The sequence below is a fragment of the Urtica dioica genome, chromosome 1 (assembly GCF_054948205.1).
Source record: "Urtica dioica subsp. dioica isolate 48M chromosome 1, U.dioica_male_clone48M_v1_H2, whole genome shotgun sequence".
Classification (NCBI taxonomy): domain Eukaryota; kingdom Viridiplantae; phylum Streptophyta; class Magnoliopsida; order Rosales; family Urticaceae; genus Urtica; species Urtica dioica.
This window is the reverse complement of record NC_142756.1, coordinates 54864469-54882674: the sequence shown is the minus strand read 5'-3', so window position 1 is coordinate 54882674 and position 18206 is coordinate 54864469.

The window sequence follows — 18206 nt, the reverse complement described above, 5'->3', positions numbered from 1 at the left end:
TCTTCTTTATTCTTCTTCTTATTCATTCTTCATTGTTCTTCATTGTTCTTCATTCTTCTTCTCCACCTCTCTCTCTCTCTCTCTCTCTCTCTCTCTCTCTCTCTCTCTCTCTCTCTCTCTCTCTTCTTCTTCTTCTCCGCCTTCACTTCTCTTTCTCTCTCCGCCCTCACTTCTCTCTCTCTCCGCCCTCGCTCTCTTCTTCTCTCCCTTACTCTCTCTCCGCCCTCACTATTCTTCTCCGTCCCTACAAAACCCAAACCTCAAACCAACAAAAGTCACAACCACAAACCCATAAACTCCACCACCACGTCAAACTCACACAAGCCTAGGCATCTCTGGCGGCAACTCCGACTCTCTCTTTCTTGCACGCCTCCATGCTCCACATCTACACTCCGGGTTAATTTTTGGTTGAGAATTATGTATAATTTAGGTTGAAAATAAGTGTTTGTTTGGAATTGAGAGTATGGATTGATATAATTTAGGTTGAAACATCATATTTGTTTGATATTTTTGTTGGAATTGAGTTTGCATTTGATATTTAGTTGAAATTGTGGCTCTTAGATTTTATGTCATCCATTACTACTAGTTTTAGCTGTAGCAGTAAAAGAAAAACTAGAAGACGACCACAAAATACACATCGCCGCGACGAGAATTGGGGTAGAACCCAGATATTTCTCGCCGCGGCGATGTATATTTCTCGCCGCGGCGAGATAGTTCTACAACGGATATCTTAAGCTTATCCGTTGTAGAATATCTCGCTGCGGCGAGAAATATACATCGCCGCGGCGAGAAATTCTGGAATTTTTTAAAATTGGACAATGGAACTCTATCGTTGTAGAAGCTTCTACAACGGATGTGTAAGCGCTGTAGAAGCCAAGATTCTACAACGGATATCTAAGCGTTGTAGAAGCTTCTACAACGCTGGATTCTACAACGCTTAATAAGCGTTGTAGAATCATTCTACAACTGTTTTTAAGCGTTGTAGGATCCCAGTTTTGTAGTAGTGTTAATAATAGGGCACATTTTGTAGAGCCTATGATTGTATGTGAGTGAATATGTGACAAAAGATAGTGAGGATAATTTTCTTCCAATTATAGAGAGAAAGGAAAGAAAATACTACACTTTTATTGTGTTTTGTGGTTTATTGGGAGAAATGTGGTAAAAGATGGAGTTTTTATGAGGATAGAAGTTAGATGTGTTGGCATTGGTGTCCACAAGAATAGTAGTAGTCATAACTTATATATAATAAAGTCTTACGAAAACTCATGCCTGTAACTCTGAATAATTAATAAAGAGTTGAAACTTTCATTCATTCTTCCTTGTTTGTTTGAAGCTTTATGATAAACCTTAGTCTTTAGTCCTTAAACAAACCTAACAAAAAATGAAGAGTCAAATATAGATTTGCATGAACAAACTCTTCATGATTTGCTTAAAACAGTATATTCACAATCTAAAGATCAAAGGGCTATTGATCTCAGTATGATTGTTAGGCGAACCTATGATGTCTGGTTATGAGACGTGAAGAGTTGGAGACTCTATAGTTCTTCCAAGGTACCTTCTGAAGATATTGAATTGACTAGTGCACTTCAAGATAGATTGTAAGAAAAAACCATTTAACCTCTTCTGTCTCAAAGTCACTATGTATGAATTGCATCATGTGCTTACCTCAATCTTGGAATGAGACATGTCATTTCATAGCTTACGTACTCTCATTTGAGAAAGTCAGAGTTCTAGATTCACTATGTGATATAGACAATACCTATTGGTGAAGTACTAAGTTATGAGGATGTCATGAGCAAGTTTGTGAAGATCTATAGATATGGAATTCATGTACAAGATTGCTAAAAGACAATGTATATCACCTCATCACAATTAAGTAGAAATTTTTAATAGAAAATATATTCATTTGAACCTAGAGGTTTTCAGTGTCAACTCTTTAGTGGAGTCAATCTAAGCTAGAACTTGGAAAAAGTTTGTAAACATTTTTTGTCCAAGCATGCTAGCTCAAGCTTTGTTCATTTGGATCCATGAGGTCACTACCACTAGTCATTTGAGTAGGATTTGTTAAACTATGAGCTAAGTCAAAACAAGTTCAAGTGTTGAACAAGATGAATTTTACGAAAATTGTCTAATGGGTAATTTTGTCCATAAGGACAATTAGATGATATAAATGTCAAAATAAGATTTTGGATATTGTCATATGATGATAATGTAAATTAATTCACACGGTCATGAATAGGATTTGGGCCTTGAGGATTGAATTTCATTTTATAGAATTTTATGTGAAAATTCTACATGGAGTTTTTTTGTATTGTCATGAACAAATAAAGAAACATCTATAAGCTTGTTCTAGATCAAAATTTCGTGGCCATAAGGACAATAAGATGATATAAATGTCAAAATAAGATTTTGGATATTGTCATATGATGACAATGTAAATTAATTCACACGGTCATGAATAGGATTTGGGCCTTGAGGATTGAATTTCATTTTATGGAATTTTATGTGAAAATTCTACATGGAGTTTTTTTGTATTGTCATGAACAAATAAAGAAACATCTATAAGCTTGTTCTAGATCAAAATTCCGTTGCCACGATCATCAAAAAGAGGGAAATTATTTTGTGCATTGTGTTGGAATTGATCTAGGGTTAAGAAAAGATTTAACGCTTCGAGCAAGCGGCAGAATTTAAAAAATTTCTTTTAAACAAGTAAAACGATTATACTAACCTAGACAAAGAGCAAGCACATGTTTATATTTAAATTAAAACTATTTAAGAGCATTACTCGTTTACTAACCTTTGTGAAGCTTGAACGTTAAGAAGCCTTAGGAAGGTTGAAACGTTCGTCTCCCCACGCAGCTCGTTTTTCTTCGTTATTCGGGAAACTTGAGTAAACATGAAAGTTTCTATCACAACAATCACTCGAGAAAGAAAGGAATTAGTGTGTGAGCAATTTTAAACACGACGACTCAAGAACAAGTCTAAGAATCATAGAGCTAAAGCGCTAGGTCAAATGTGGACCTAGGTGCCAAAACAAAAATGAAAAGAACTTAGAGAGAGTGAGAGAGGGAGTTGGGCGGGTTGTCAATGGTGCCCACAAGCAGAGTTGTAGTCTCTATTTATTTATATTTGATGTAATATAGTCTTACTAAGACTCTTGCTTGTAACTGCTTATTTATTAATAAAAGTTGAAACGTTCATTCATTCTTCCTTGTCTGTTTGAAGCTTTATGATAATCTATAGTCTATAGTCCTTAAACATACCTAACAACACATGAAGAGACAAATGTAGATTTGCATGAACAAACTCTTCATGGTTTGCTTAAAACCGCACATTCACAATCTTAGGATCAAAGGACTATTGATCTCAGTACGATTGTTAGAAGAATCTATGATGTCTGGTTATGGGACATTGAGAGCTAGAGACTCTATAGTTCTTCTAGGAATCTTTTGAAGATATTGAATTGACCAGTGCACTTCTAGAGACAGAATAAGAACAAACCAACCATTTAACCTCTCATGCCTCGAAGTCGCTACATATGAATTGCATCATGCTTACCTCAATCCTGAAATGAGACATGTCATTTCATAGGTTACGTTTTCTGAACAGGACCAATTGGTGAAGTACTAAATTATGAAGATGACATGAGTAGATATGGAATTCATGTACAAAGACTGCTCAAATGCAATGTATATCACCTCATGCTTTGAAATGACATGTCTCATTTCAGGATTGAGGTAAGCATGATGCAATTCACACGTAGTGACTTCGAAACATAAGAAGTTAAATGGTTTGTTCTTATTCTGTTTCTAGAAGTGCACTGGTCAATTCATTACCTTTAGAAGATACCTAGAAGAACTATAGAGTCTCCAGCTCTCAATCTCCCATTACCAGACATCATAGATTCTTCTAACAATCGTACTAAGATCAATAGTCCTTTGATCCTTAGATCGTGAATGTGCAGTTTTAAGCAAAGCATGAAGAGTTTGTTCATGAAGTCTACATTTGTCTCTTCATGTATTGTTAGGTTTGTTTAAGGACTATAGACTATAGATTATCATAAAGCTTCAAACAGACAAGGAAGAATGAATGAACGTTTCAACTTTTATTAATAAATAAGAAGTTACAAGCAAGAGTCTTTGTAAGACTATATTACATCAAATGTACATAAATAGAGACTACTACTCTTCTTATGGGCACCAATGACAATAAACTCCCACTTCACTCAACGAAGATGTGAGTAGTCCTTCATGCCTAATCCCTCCTGATGCTGGTCGAAGACCTAGTTCGCTAGGGCCTTGCTGAATGAATCTGTCAGGTTGTCCACCGTTGAGATCTTCTTCACCTGCACGTCTCCGCACTACACGATCTCTCGAATCAAATGGCATTTCCTCTCAATATGTTTAGAGCGCTTATGTCTTCGAGGTTCCTTTTAGTTAGCGACTGCCCCACTGTTATCACAATAAAGGGTCATGGGCTTGTCGACTTTTGGAATGACTTCCAAGTACTTAAGGAATTTTCTAAGCCATACAGCCTCCTTGGATGCTTCACAAGCAGCCACATATTCTGCTTCCACCGTGGAGTCAGCAATGCAAGATTGCTTAATACTCCTCCATATAACAGCTCCACCATTAAGGATGAACACAGATCCCAAAGTGGATTTCCTAGAATCCTTATCCGCTTAAAAATTGGAGTCGGTATATCCCATCATAGTCAGGTCAGTACTTGAATATGTAAGCCTCAAGTTCCTAGTTCTTCGAAGATACTTAAGAACATGCTTACCAGCAATCCATTGCTCGGGTCCAGGGTTGGATTGTAAACGGCTAACTACGCCAACTGTGAATTAGATATCAATTCTAGTGCAAAGCATAACATACATGAGACTTGTTGTCTCACGAAAATGAACAACTATTATATACCTCGGGCGGTTCGATCCAAGGCCGGACCAAAGCAGAACTTCGGAGATCGCATGCGCGAGAGAGAATGTGTGTTTTCTCTCGTTTGGAGACGTGGAATACTCTAAGTCAAGAGTTCCTTGTTGTGGCGGAGATTCCGGACGTGTAGGCGATTCCTAGTTGGAAATGCAGGACGCGTAGGCGATTTCTTGTCAGAAATGGCGGACGCATCTAGGGTGACCCTCGCGTAGGCGATTTTCAGTCAAAAACCGTTAGAGCACTCGTGGGCTCGAGATTAATCGTTCGGTCAAGAGAGGCGGCACTCGGGAGTCCCCGGAAAGCGCTTCAGAATCTCCGAGAACGAGAAATCGAGGAGAATCTGCTTCAGGCCAAGGATGGCATCCAGAGAAGCAGAGAGAAGTCTCAAGTTCCTTGAGAATGAAAGGGATGGCTTTCCCCTCAATGAGAGGGGTATTTATAGGTGTTTGAGGGCCTTAGAAGGTCCCTTTTTCGTCCATGTGGGACTAGGGGCGCGCGCGTCGTCAATTGGAGGGGCACGGCGCGCGCGGCGCACAACGCACGGCGCGCGGCGCGCGGCGCAGAGGGCGCGGTACGCAGGTCACCGGGCGCGGCGCGGGATGCGCGGCGCAGGACGCGCAGCGCGCGGTCTGCATGGCGCGGCGCTCGGTGAGGGCTGCGCGGCGTGCGGCTGGCGCGCTGCTTGCTGTGCCTGGTCGGCCGGCGCGACGTGCTGCGCACGCGGTTTCCCCGAGGGGTGCGCGGTGCATGGGCCGTCTTGTCGGACTCTTGTGTGGTCCTTAGGGGTCTTAGATACCATGCTTGCCGCGCGAAATATAAAGGTCTCTACTCGACGAGAGTGGCTCGACTCGAGGAGCGAAGCTCGACTCGAGGAGACTGACTCAAGGCTCGACTCGAGGAGACTGACTCAAGGCTTAACTCGAGGAGCGAAGCTCGACTCGAGGAGACTGTATGAAGTCTCAACTCGAGGAGCGAGGCTCAACTCGGGGAGCCGACTCAAGTCTTAACTCGAGGGGCTAGGCTCGACTCAAGGAGTCAAGAGTTTGGGCGAGGGCTTGAAGACTTGTCGCTCTTCAGGACCTCCGGCCTGACCATCGGCCCTTTCAGCGACGTGCCTTCTTGGCGTCTCGAGTTTTCCGAAAACGACCGACAACATTAGCCCCCCAAGTTTATTGCTCGGGAGGCCCCGGGCGGTGAACTTTTAGTTGTTTCCGCCGGGTGTTTGAGGAAAATAGACTTCCCAGAGCTTCACTATCACGAAGCTTGTTATAAAGAATATTCTCACAATTGCTAGTGCTCTCTCTCGCTTTTCCGTCTCTCTCGACACGAGTGTATGATCGACACGTGGAGGAGGATCCAAGCGGATAGGAGACGTAGCTCGACGTGGGCAAGGCAGACGCGTTTGCGTCCGTCGCTCTAGCCCCGGAGCAAAGGGGATATGCGTGGGCAAGCAGGGCACGTATTTGTGTAGAGGCGGCCCGGCGTGTCGCGGCTTGTTGATCTTTTGGTGAAGTCACGCCCAAGTCTTTCTTCGATGGAGTTTTGTTTTGACGATATCATCATCCCGGAGTCCATGGGACTTGACGGTGACTAGCAGGGCGAAGATTGTGTAATCGTGACCTATTGGGGGAAGATCATGGCGTCCATCTCGACCAACTTGGAAGGCGACTGCACTTTTGCGCTTCGCAATGGCGGGCTCATTCCGAGGTCTCGGGGATGGAGGTTGATGATGCGGGATAATGCTTCGAGAAGACGGAGTGTCACGTGGTGGGAGGCTCTGTCGCACCGGAGGGCTTCGACTGCTCGGGGATCAACGCTAAAAGTTTGACCACGCATCAAGCATAAGTCGGTCTCACGGGGCATCCGCCATTCCCACCCTGGTGACGCTTCCCCGTCTGCATTCGGAAGATCGGCCCTTATTCCCCAGGCGCGAGCGCGAGTCTCTACTTTGGCTGACCTGTTCTTCAGGTCGCTCCAGGTGTTTGCTCGAGGAGCGGGACTCGACTCGAGGGGCAAGGATCGACTTTGAGGAGAATGACTCGACTCAAGGAGCGAAGCTTGACTCGAGGAGAATGACTCGACTCGAGGAGCAAAGCTCGACTTGAGGAGAATGACTCGACTCGAGGACAGTGATTTGTCTCGAGGAGCGAAGCTCGACTTGAGGAGGATGACTCGACTCAAGGAGAGAAGCTCGACTTGAGGAGAATGACTCGACTTGAGGAGCGAGGCTCGACTTCGAGGAGAATGACTCGACTCAAGGAGCGAAGCTCGACTTCAAGGAGAATGACTCGACTCAAGGAGCGAAGCTCGACTCGAGGAGAATGACTCGACTTGAGGAGCGAGGCTCGACTTCGAGGAGAATGACTCGACTCAAGGAGCGAAGCTCGACTTCGAGGAGAATGAATCGACTCAAGGAGCGAAGCTCGACTCGAGGAGAATGACTCGACTTGAGGAGCGAGGCTCGACTTCGAGGAGAATGACTCGACTCAAGGAGCGAAGCTCGACTTCGAGGAGAATGACTCGACTCAAGGAGCGAAGCTCGACTCGAGGAGAATGACTCGACTCGAGGAGCAAAGCTCGACTTGAGGAGAATGACTCGACTCAAGGAGCGGGGCTCGACTCGAGGAGAATGGTTCGGTTCGAGGAGAATGACTCGACTCGAGGAGAGAAGATTGACTCGAGGAGAATGACTCAACTCGAGGCTCAACTCGAGGAGAATGACTCGACTCAAGGAGCGAAGCTCGACTCGAGAAGAATGACTCGACTCGAGGAGATTCTACACGACCTTCTTCGTCGCCTGTGACTCTTCCAGGAGGAGCTTGCTCAAGCGAAATCTCAGTTAGCTCAGGCCGAGCGAAGTTCTTGCTCAGAGGCGGAGTTCGCGAGTCTTTGTGAGCAGCTTCAATTAGGTCGCGTGGAACGGGGAGTCTCCCAAGGCAAGTGTGATCGCGCTCTGTTGATGGTGGCGAGGATGGCAGGACCTTCGCCTTGTATGGTGGTTTGGGTGTGCCTTCTGGCGGTTCAAATGCATTGCGATTAGTCATCACATACAACGCCTTGTGGCGACTAAGAGGGCATCGTGAGAGACGGCTCTGTGCATCGTTTAGGAGTCATAGGCATCTTGCGAGGGATGGCCTAGATGCGCCACGTAGGCTATTTGGGTGCATCGCGAGGGACGACGTGGTTGTGCCATGTAGGCGTCTTACGTGCGCCATGTAGGCGTCTTAGGTGCGTCACGAGGGATGACGTGGTAGCGCCATGTAGGCGTCTTACGTGCGCCATGTAGGCGTCTTGAGTGCACCATGTAGGCGTCTTGGGTGCGCCATGTAGGCGGCTTCGGTGCGCCACGAAGGACGACTTGGCTGCGCCGTGTAGGCGTCTTACGTGCACCATGTAGGCATCTTAAGTGCGTCGCGAGGGACGACTTAGGTGCGCCATGTAGGCGGCTTTGGTGCGCCATGTAGGCGTCTTAGGTGCGCCATGTAGGCGTCTTTGGTGCATCGCGAGGGACGGCTTTGGTGCGCCATGTAGGCGTCTTAGGTGCGCCATGTAGGCGTCTTTGGTGCGTCACGAGGGACGACTTTATTCTGCATCTCTGGGATGTCTTATGGCGCGCCGCGGAGGTGTCTTAGCCTGCATCTCGGGGATGTCTTACGGCGTGCCGCGGAGGCATCTTAGCCTACATCTCGGGGATGTCTTACGGCGCGCCGCGGAGGCGTCTTAGCCTGCATCTCGGGGATGTCTTACGGCGCGCCGCGGAGGCGTCTTAGCCTGCATCTCTGGGATGTCTTATGGCGCGCCGCGGAGGCGTCTTAGCCTGCATCTCTAGGATGTCTTACGACGCGCCGCGAAGGCGTCTTAGCCTGCATCTCTGGGATGTCTTATGGCACGCCGCGGAGGCGTCTTAGCCTGCATCTCTGGGATGTCTTATGGTGCGCCGCGGAGGCATCTTAGCCTGCATCTCTGGGATGTCTTATGGCACGCCGTGGAGGCGTCTTAGTTGAACGCTCGTTCCCGTTTATGTTCGGGTGTTTTGTTTTGGTGGAGCGTACTTTCTTTGGGTGGAGCATACTTTCTTGAGGATTTTGAATGTATTTACCGTGGCCTATGTCACTAGCCCCCTGAGTTTTTGGGTTTATAAATGTTATCGAAAAACTTTGATAAAGCGGATTTTGAAAGAAAAACCTCAAACTTTATTAATATTGAAAAAATATGAAATCCTATAACATTGGCTCGTAGGCCTTATTGAATGTTGGAAAGCAAAGAAATAAAATAGGGGGAGCGCTGGCTAGTGGTAGTACTATCTCAAGTGTTCCACATTCCACAGGCGACGGATCGGTGTCTCGTCCATGTAGTATGTCCTGTCATGTATGACTTGGCAGACTTTGTGGGGTCCCTCCCTGTTTGGGATGAGGACGCCGGCACCTTGCACTTGGGTGTCATGCAGAGGTCTTCGTGGATTTCGCGGAGGACCTTGGTCGACTCGACGCTATCTCTGAATTGGGAGATCGTGTTAACCGTCTTTCTAGCGGTCTTTTCATCGATTCCTTGGATGTAGCATACTCTGGCTTGGTATTGGTCTCCAGCCATGATGCCGATTCCGCCCTCGGTGGGGAACTTCGACAGTAGGTGGTATGTTGAAGTAATGGCCCTTAGTCGGTTCAGCGTGGGTCGCCCAATGATGACATTATACGGCGACTCCTGATCAACCACTAGGAATGGGACCATGTGAACGACTTCAATGCCCCTGGGAGTTCCGAAGGTGACCGGAAGATCGATGATGCCTTCGGTCATGACTCTCTCCCCAGTGAACCCGAATAGAGGCGTTTGGGTCGGTGTTGGGCGTAGCCCCCCGAGCTTCATGCGCTCTAAGGTGGACTTGAAAACTATGTCGGCAGCACTTTCGTTGTCGATGAGAACTCTTTTCACCAAGTTATTAGCTACTTGGGCTTTGAGCACTATTGCGTCATTGTGCGGATGCGCAACTCGCTTGGCCTCTTCGTTGGTGAAGTACATCGTCTCGTGAGGCACGGACGAAGGTTGACGTGCATAGCAGCGTCTTCTTGAGCCACGGCCCTTAGGAATCTTTTCCGTTGTCGTGCTGAATCTCCATCTTGTGGGCCACCTAGTATGGTGGTTACAATGTGGAGTTATGGATTGGCATCGGCAGTAGTCGTGGTTCGGTCGGCAGAAGCGGCTGTTCCTCCTCCCTTGCCAGACTGTGGTCTGTTCAAGGTGGGGCCCGCAACGCTAATCATGCGTAACACGAACTCTTTTAGCTCACCCCGTTGGATCAATGCCTCGATCTCCCTTTTAAGACTGTAGCATTCGGAGGTCAAGTGACCGTATTCCTGATGGAACTCACAATATTTAGATCTATCGCGAGTCGCGGGATCTTTGCTTATTGGATCCGGGGGAGTGAACTTGTCACGTGCCAAAGCCAAGATCCGCTATGGCGGCGTGTTCAATGGCGTGAACGACGAGTACCCTCTGTTTCGTCTTTTACGGGAGTGGCCTTACTCGTTGCTAGGCTCATCTCGGCGGTGAGGGCTTTGATTATTGCCCTTGCGGCCATCGAGGTAATCTTCGACTCCCATGAAGGTCTTGGCTCGAGTCATTAACTCAGCCATAATAGAAGAGACACGGCCGACGATTGACTTAAGGAAGTCACTTGTGCGCAAGCCTTCAATGATGGCAGTGATTGCGTCTTTGTCGTCAAAGCGGTCGACCTTGTTCGATTCTTCAGTCAATCGGGCGAGGTATCGTCTAAGAGACTCGCCATTCTCTTGCCTGATTTACCACAGGTACATCTTGGTCTTCTTTTGGACCATAGATGTAGCGAAGCGTGCTAGGAACATGTCCTTCAGGTCTTTGAACGATCGGATGCTTCCCAGCCTTAAGTTCTGGAACCACTCGAAGCCGGGTCCGGCGAGGGTAAGACTAAAAGCTTGGCACATGGCGCCGGGAGCGACACCCTGCATCATCATCCAGGTTTCATAGTGCTGGATATGGTAAGCGGGATCTGCTTTTCCATCATATGGAGCAAGGTTCGGGAGTTTGAAATTTCGCGTGCATACCTCGACCAATATCTAAGCCGTGAAAGGTGAGGAACTCTCCTCAACAACCCCATAGGCACTTCCGCCTATTCCATGTTCTCGGAGATCTCGTACTTCATTTCGAAGATTGTGGATCACAGTGATCACATCGAGACCGGTAGTCGGAGTAACTCCCTGTTCGGGAGGAGTCACATGTCGTCTTTCATTTGACCCTTGACCCGTGCGGCGGTTCCCGTTAGTTGGGGCTGCTACGAGGATGTTTAGCCGAGAGCTTAGTCGCTCTCTTAAGTCATCGCCATGCTCAATGCGTTGGGCGGAGAGGTGATCCCTAAGATCAGGGCTGGTCGTACGGAGGCGCAGGCTTCGTCTGCGACGGCGCGCTCTCCGCGTGCCCTGACTCTCCGTAACATTCTCCCTTTGACCTAGTCGGTCGAGGGCCGAACGTCGAGAATTTCCCTCTTGAGAAGCAGTCGGCGCGTCGCCTATCCGGGGTAGGGGATTCGAAGGACTGGCTTCAAACACGGCGGGGTGTTCCCCGTCCTTCGTGAGAGAAGTCTCGATATCCTCTGAATCGCCAGTACCCTCGTAATCAGGGTCGCGGTCACGGCTTTCCTCGTTGAGGTTCTCAGGATCCCCATTGGGGATCATTGTGTCATGCGCGGGTTGCTTCGCAGCCAGTCGGCTGTGGTACCTCACGTTCTTCGCCTTTAGTTGGCGGATATTCTCCTCCAACTCCATGATGCGGTCGTCCCTGCTATCTGGAGATGGAGATGGTGAGCGGGTCGAGCTCTCTTCGTGGAGCGACTCTTCGTCACCATGCGCGTGGGAGCGCAAGAAATATTTTTTGGACCCAGTGACGTTATCGGGGTTGTTCATGCCCTCAGAACGTACGGGTGGTCGACCACTCATCTTTTCTCAAGTTCGAGAAAGTTGAGTTTGTAGAAGAAAAGAAGAAGATGAACAGAAGGGATTTCTAGCTGAACAGGTCGGGAAGTCCCCTCCTTCTAGCGCCAAAATGTTGTCGCACGAAAATGAACAACTATTATATACCTCGGGCGGTTCGATCCAAGGCCGGACCAAGTGATCGCACCCGGGCCAAAAGTGTGAACTCGATGGTCTCGAGCTAGGTTTTCTCCGATCAACCCGCCTCTCGGGAGAGGTATGGGGTGAGGAGGAGGAGTGACCGTTCCTTGGGTGTCGACTGCCTACGTACCCGTGTGTGGGATCAGGTCATAACGTAGTTCAAGCGTGTAAGACGCAGTATGAGGCACGGAGCCTTGGTTGAGAAGCTTACTCGACAAAGGAGACGGTGCGCGGAGGAGTCCTCGGCGGCGTCTCAGAACTTCGGAGATCGCATGCGCGAGAGAGAATGTGTGTTTTCTCTCTTTTGGAGACGTGGAATACTCTAAGTCAAGAGTTCCTTGTCGTGGCGAAGATTCCGGACTCGTAGGCGATTCCTAGTTAGAAATGCAGGACGCGTAGGCGATTTCTTGTCAGAAATGGCGGACGCGTCTAGGGTGCTAGACGCGTAGGCGATTTTCAGTAGAAAACCGTTAGAGCACTCGTGGGCTCGAGATTAATCATTCGATCAAGAGAGGCGGCACTCGGGAGTCCCCGGAAAGCGCTTCAGATTCTCCGAGAACGAGAAATCGAGGAGAATCTACTTCAGGCCAAGGATGGCATCTAGAGAAGCAGAGAGAAGTCTCAAGTTCCTTGAGAATGAAAGGGATGGCTTTCCCCTCAATGAGAGGGGTATTTATAGGTGTTTGAGGGCCTTAGAAGTTCCCTTTTTTGTCCATGTGGGACTAGGGGCGCGCGCGCCGTCAATTGGAGGCGCACGGCGCGCAGGTCACCGGGCACGGCGCGGGATGCGCGGCGCATGGAGCGCACGGCGCGCGGTCTGCCTGGCGCGGCGCGCGGCCGGCGTGCTGCTTTGCTGTGCTTGGTCGGCCGGCGCGACGTGCTGCGCGCGCGGTTTCCCCGAGGGGTGCGCGGTGCATGGGCCGTCTTGTCGGACTCTTGTGTGGTCCTTAGGGGTCTTAGATACCATGCTTGCCACGCGAAATATAAAGGTCTCTACTCGAGGAGCGAAGCTCGACTCGAGGAGACTGACTCAAGGCTCGACTCGAGGAGACTGACTCAAGGCTCAACTCGAGGAGCGAAGCTCGACTCGAGGAGACTGTATGAAGTCTCAACTCGAGGAGCGAGGCTCAACTCGGGGAGCCGACTCAAGTCCCAACTCGAGGGGCTAGGCTCGACTCAAGGAGTCAAGAGTTTGTGCGAGGGCTTGAAGACTTGCCGCTCTTCAGGACCTCCGGCCTGACCATCGGCCCTTTGAGCGACGTTCCTTCTTGGCGTCTCGGGTTTTCCGAAAACGACCGACAACAATCTCTTGTGCAGTCTTGGGAGACTGGTCCTTAGAGAGTGAGACTCCATGCCTAGAGGGTGTTTGGCCCTTGTTGGAGTCTTGCATCGAGAAGCGATCCATCACCTTATCAATATAAGATGCTTGAGAGAGTGATAGAGTCCGGTTCTTCCGATCTCGAAAGATATGGATCCCCAGAATGTACGCCGCTTCTCCTAGATCCTTCATATCGAGTTGCTTTGCCAGCCATACCTTAACATCAAATAACTTACCCACATCATTACCTATGAGTAATATATCATCGACACATAGTACTAGAAACACAACTTTGCCTTCGTGTATTAACTTGTAAACACATGGCTAATCTATTGACTGCTCAAAGCCGAAGTTCTTCACAGTTTCATCGAATCTAATATTCCATGACCTAGATGCTTGCTTTAATCGATAAATGGATTTAAGCAACTGTCTGGTTGAGCCATATAAATGCGCTCGTCAAGATTGCAATTCAGGAAGGCAGTCTCTACATCCATTTTCCAGATCTCATAATCGAGAGCTGCAGCTATGGATAGAAGTATGCGGATGGATTTAAGCATCGCGACTGGTGAGAAGATTTCTTCATAGTCAATTCATTCTTCTTGGGTATAACCCTTAGCCATAAGTCGTGCTTTGAACGTCTCGACGTTCCCATCCGGACCCCTTTTCTTCTTGTATATCCACTTACACCCTACGGGTTTAATCCTTTCAGGAAGGTCTACAAGTTTCCAGACTTTGTTGACATACAACGAGTGCCTTTCAACTTTCATGGCGTCAAGCTAAAGGTTTGATTCAGAACATGCCATTGCTTGGCTATAGGAAACATGATCATTCATGTCAGAGACGGCTACGAGAGTGTCTCCATAAGACATGTACCTATTAGGATTTTAAGTAGCCCCCCCCCCCCCCCCCACTACGTCGAAGTACTACTTGACGAGATTATGATGAGTTTTGTTGTGTTTCAGTTGGGGTAAGAACAGTTCTTACATATGACGTAAACGCTTCCTCACCCAACTTTTCTTCAAGCACAATCTTGCTTTGGTTTCCTTTCGATATCCAACGAACATACAAAATTCTGACCTACTAGCCAACTTGCTAGTCTTTGGCCTCAGCACGTGTGCAGGGCAACCCAAAATTTTGATGCGGCCTAGGTTTACTTTACGGCCAATCCATCATTCATATGGGGTACCAGGAATCATTTTAGACGGAACTTGGTTCAGAATGTAAGCGGCTGTTTTGAGTGCATATCCCCAAAAGGAAAGAGGGAGTGACGAGTAACTCATCATTGATCTAACCATCTCCATAAGAGTTCGGTTTGTTCTATCTTACACTCCGTTTTGTAGAGGTGTGCCAGGAGCGGTAAGCTGAGAAGTGATACCTTCTTCTATAAGAAAGTCATCGAACTCTCCAGACATATACTCACCTCCTAGATTAGATCGAAGGGTTTTGATCACTTTGCCAGTTTGCTTTTCCACTAAAGGCCTAAAGACCATAAATACATTAAAGGTCTCGGATTTGTGTTTTAGCAAATAGACAAAATCGTATCTTGAGTAATCATCAGTGAAGATAACAAAGTATTCGTATCCTCCACGCGCTTGTTGACTGAGCGGACCACATACATCAGAATGTACTAGTTCCAACAACTCAGTGGCTCTTCGACCCTTATCGTAGAAAGGTCGCTTAGTCATTTTTCCTTCTATGCAAGATGCACAAGTAGGTAGTGAACCTATTGCAGAGGCTTGGAGTGGACCGTCCCTCACAAGTCTCTTAATCCTGTCTAGACTGATATGACCAAGTCTTAAGTGTCAGAGATATTTTGATTTTATTAGATCATAGGATTCAGAAAGTTTGATCCTCTTTGGCTCCCTAACTAGATCATTATCTATTTCAGTGTGTAAAAAAGAGGGTTGCATAGGATAAATGTAGAAAAGACAATTCTTCATACATTCATCAGTGACAAAAGAATTTGAAAAAGAAATACGAATTCCATTCTTTATAAACTTTAAACAATATATTAGGTTTTTCCCAAAGGAAGGAACATAATAAACATTATTCAAATTTAAAGTGCGGTCTTCAAAAGACAGCGTCATGGATCCCACAGTCCTCCCAGACACTAAGCTCCCACCACCCCACTTGAAGCAGAAGACGCCATCCTCTAAGCTTTTTCTTTTCCTAAAACCGGTCAAGGAGCAACAATTATGGTTAGTAGCAGCAGAGTCAATAATCGAGGATGATACATTATCAGCAACTAAGCAAGCTTTGGTAACAAGTACAATACATTTTTCCTTAGTTTTGAGGTAGGTAGGACAGTTCCTATGCCTGTGACCAGGCTCGTTGTAGTGGTAGCACTTGTCGTTAGACTTGTCAACCTTCAGAACCTTTTTGGCGTCTTCTTCTTCTTTTGAACCTTAGGTTGGTTCTTCTTCTCCACCTTGTGAGGTCTTTTCTTAGATCTAGAGGTGGAGATAGTAGCCTGTACCTCTGCTTGAGTCCTCTTTTTCTTAGTGAGTCCCTCAGCGATGTGAAGCTCATTCTTAAGCTCGGTAACATTGTACTCTAGCTTGTTCATGGAGTAATTCAACTTGAAGGTATCAAAAGACTCGGGGAGAGTTTCCAAGATCATGTCTATTTTAGTCTCCCCATCAATCTCAGATCCAGGGATCTCTATTTCGTTTAGATAGCTAATGATCAGCATCATATGATCTCTAACGGGAGTTCCAGCCTTCATGCGACAGTTCATAAACTGTCTGACCGCTTATTGCCTTGCTTGACGTCATTGCCCTCCAAACATCTCCTGGAGATTGTAGAGCATATCGGCGGCAGTCTCGATGTCACGATGTTGTTGTTGCAACACATTGTTCATAGATGCCAAAAAGTATCACCTCGCAATCTCATCGGATCGGAGCCAGGCCTCCAGGGCATCTTTTTCCTCTTGTGTCGAATCTTCATTCGTTTGAGGACAGGGGTGGTGAGTACCCATTCGTGATTGTCGACAATAAGGACTATGTCGAGGTTACGTGTCTAGTCGACGTAATTTTCGCCTTCGAGTTTATTTGAGGAAAGAATGGTTGAGAAAGGGTTGAGAGACATTTTTCCTATAAGAGTTGAATCAAGTTTATGATTAGTTTTTGGTTTAGGATTTAAGTTTTTAAGATTTGATAAAATCCAAAGGTGTTATAACGAAATGATAATCTAATCCCTCAAGAGAAGGGTGTAAAAAATCTCATTTTATAAGTAAATGACACATCATTAATGCTTAGCAAAGATGTCAATACACCGATTTTGACTAGCCAGCTTTTAAATTGGTTTGATCACTCACATCCTTTTGCAGAGCCTCAAGAGAGGATTACTAGGGATTGAGTCTAAGTGTGCAACCAACCACTTAGTCCAAAATGTCAACTTTGAAAAAACAATCCCCCAAGAGGAGGCCTTGTCTTCATCGTCTCACTCTCCGACGTAGCTCATTCCAATGATCGAAGCAAAAACGCCATTGAGTACTCTCATTGAAGAGAGGGCCTCAAGAGTGACTCTTAGTCTCACGTTTAAGTGCTTCTTTCATTAGTGTTAGGGATCATGGATTACAAACAATAAATATAACCCTCCCACTTAGTTTTTAGAGTTGGCACATCGTCTCTTATAAGTTCGGAAACAAATTTCCCAATTATAGAGCGATAGAGTGGACTTCTAGAAAGGAATCCTAGATCTTCATGTTCAAGGAAGAGTAGTGTTAATGCATAAAGACACAAGGTACATACTCGGACATTTTCCTATTTTCTATTCGGGAAAGTGCATGAGGGAAGTGTGAACTTCAACTCACTCAAACACTTGAAAGTTTGAGATTACACATATCTTATTTTTCGGCTCGTCTACGAGGAGACCTCCCACTCAAATTTTCAAGAGCATATAGATTTTGAACATATGTGATATAGATATAGTTTTGAAAATATTTTGAAAACTTATTTGATTTGGATGACAAAATATTTTCAAGTTTGAAAGCGAAAACGGTTTTTCAAAATTCAAACTAGTTTTGTAAAAATTCAATTTCAATTAAACTTTCAAAAAATCAAAACATTTTATCTTTCACATTATATTTATTATCTTATAAAAAACATTGTTTCTCAATGAAATTTTCTCATTAGATTTCTATAACTCATGGAGTGGGGTCCTGAATTCGGAATTCAATAATTCTAAAAAGCTGGACATTTGGAACAGCCGCGCACCCCGGAGTAAAATCGCCATAACTTGTGGCTCCGAAGTCCTTTTCACCTAAAACAAATTGCATTGGAAAGATGATAAACAGACCTTTAATTTGATTCAAGAATCATTAAATTTCAAATTCTGAGCGGGGAGTTATGCCACTTTTACTGTGAGTTTTCTCGAGCGCGAAGAAAACTGGAAATAATTAAAGTTCGTTTTGAGTGCGAAAAAGAATCGAGTGTAACGAAACGTTTTAGATAGTTGTTAAATATTTTATATGTATTTTATTAACATGGTAACAACATAGTATAAAAATAAATAACAACAAACATAAAATGAATCGAGTAAATAAACAAAACTAGCAAGACAATATAATTAGTCACAAAATTACGCGAAATTTTCTCAAACTTTAAAACACATTTTTCATTAGAAAAAATTAAAAAATTTTAGAACTGATTCTAATGTGTTTTAATAACATCCAAAATTCATAGAAAATCAACATGATTTTTAATTTAAAGGCAAGAGCAATAAATTAAAAAAATTCTAATGTAGCAATCCTAACTTGTCAAAAAACGAGTAATCTTTCGAAAACGATTTTCAAGCTCATAGTTTTAATTACAT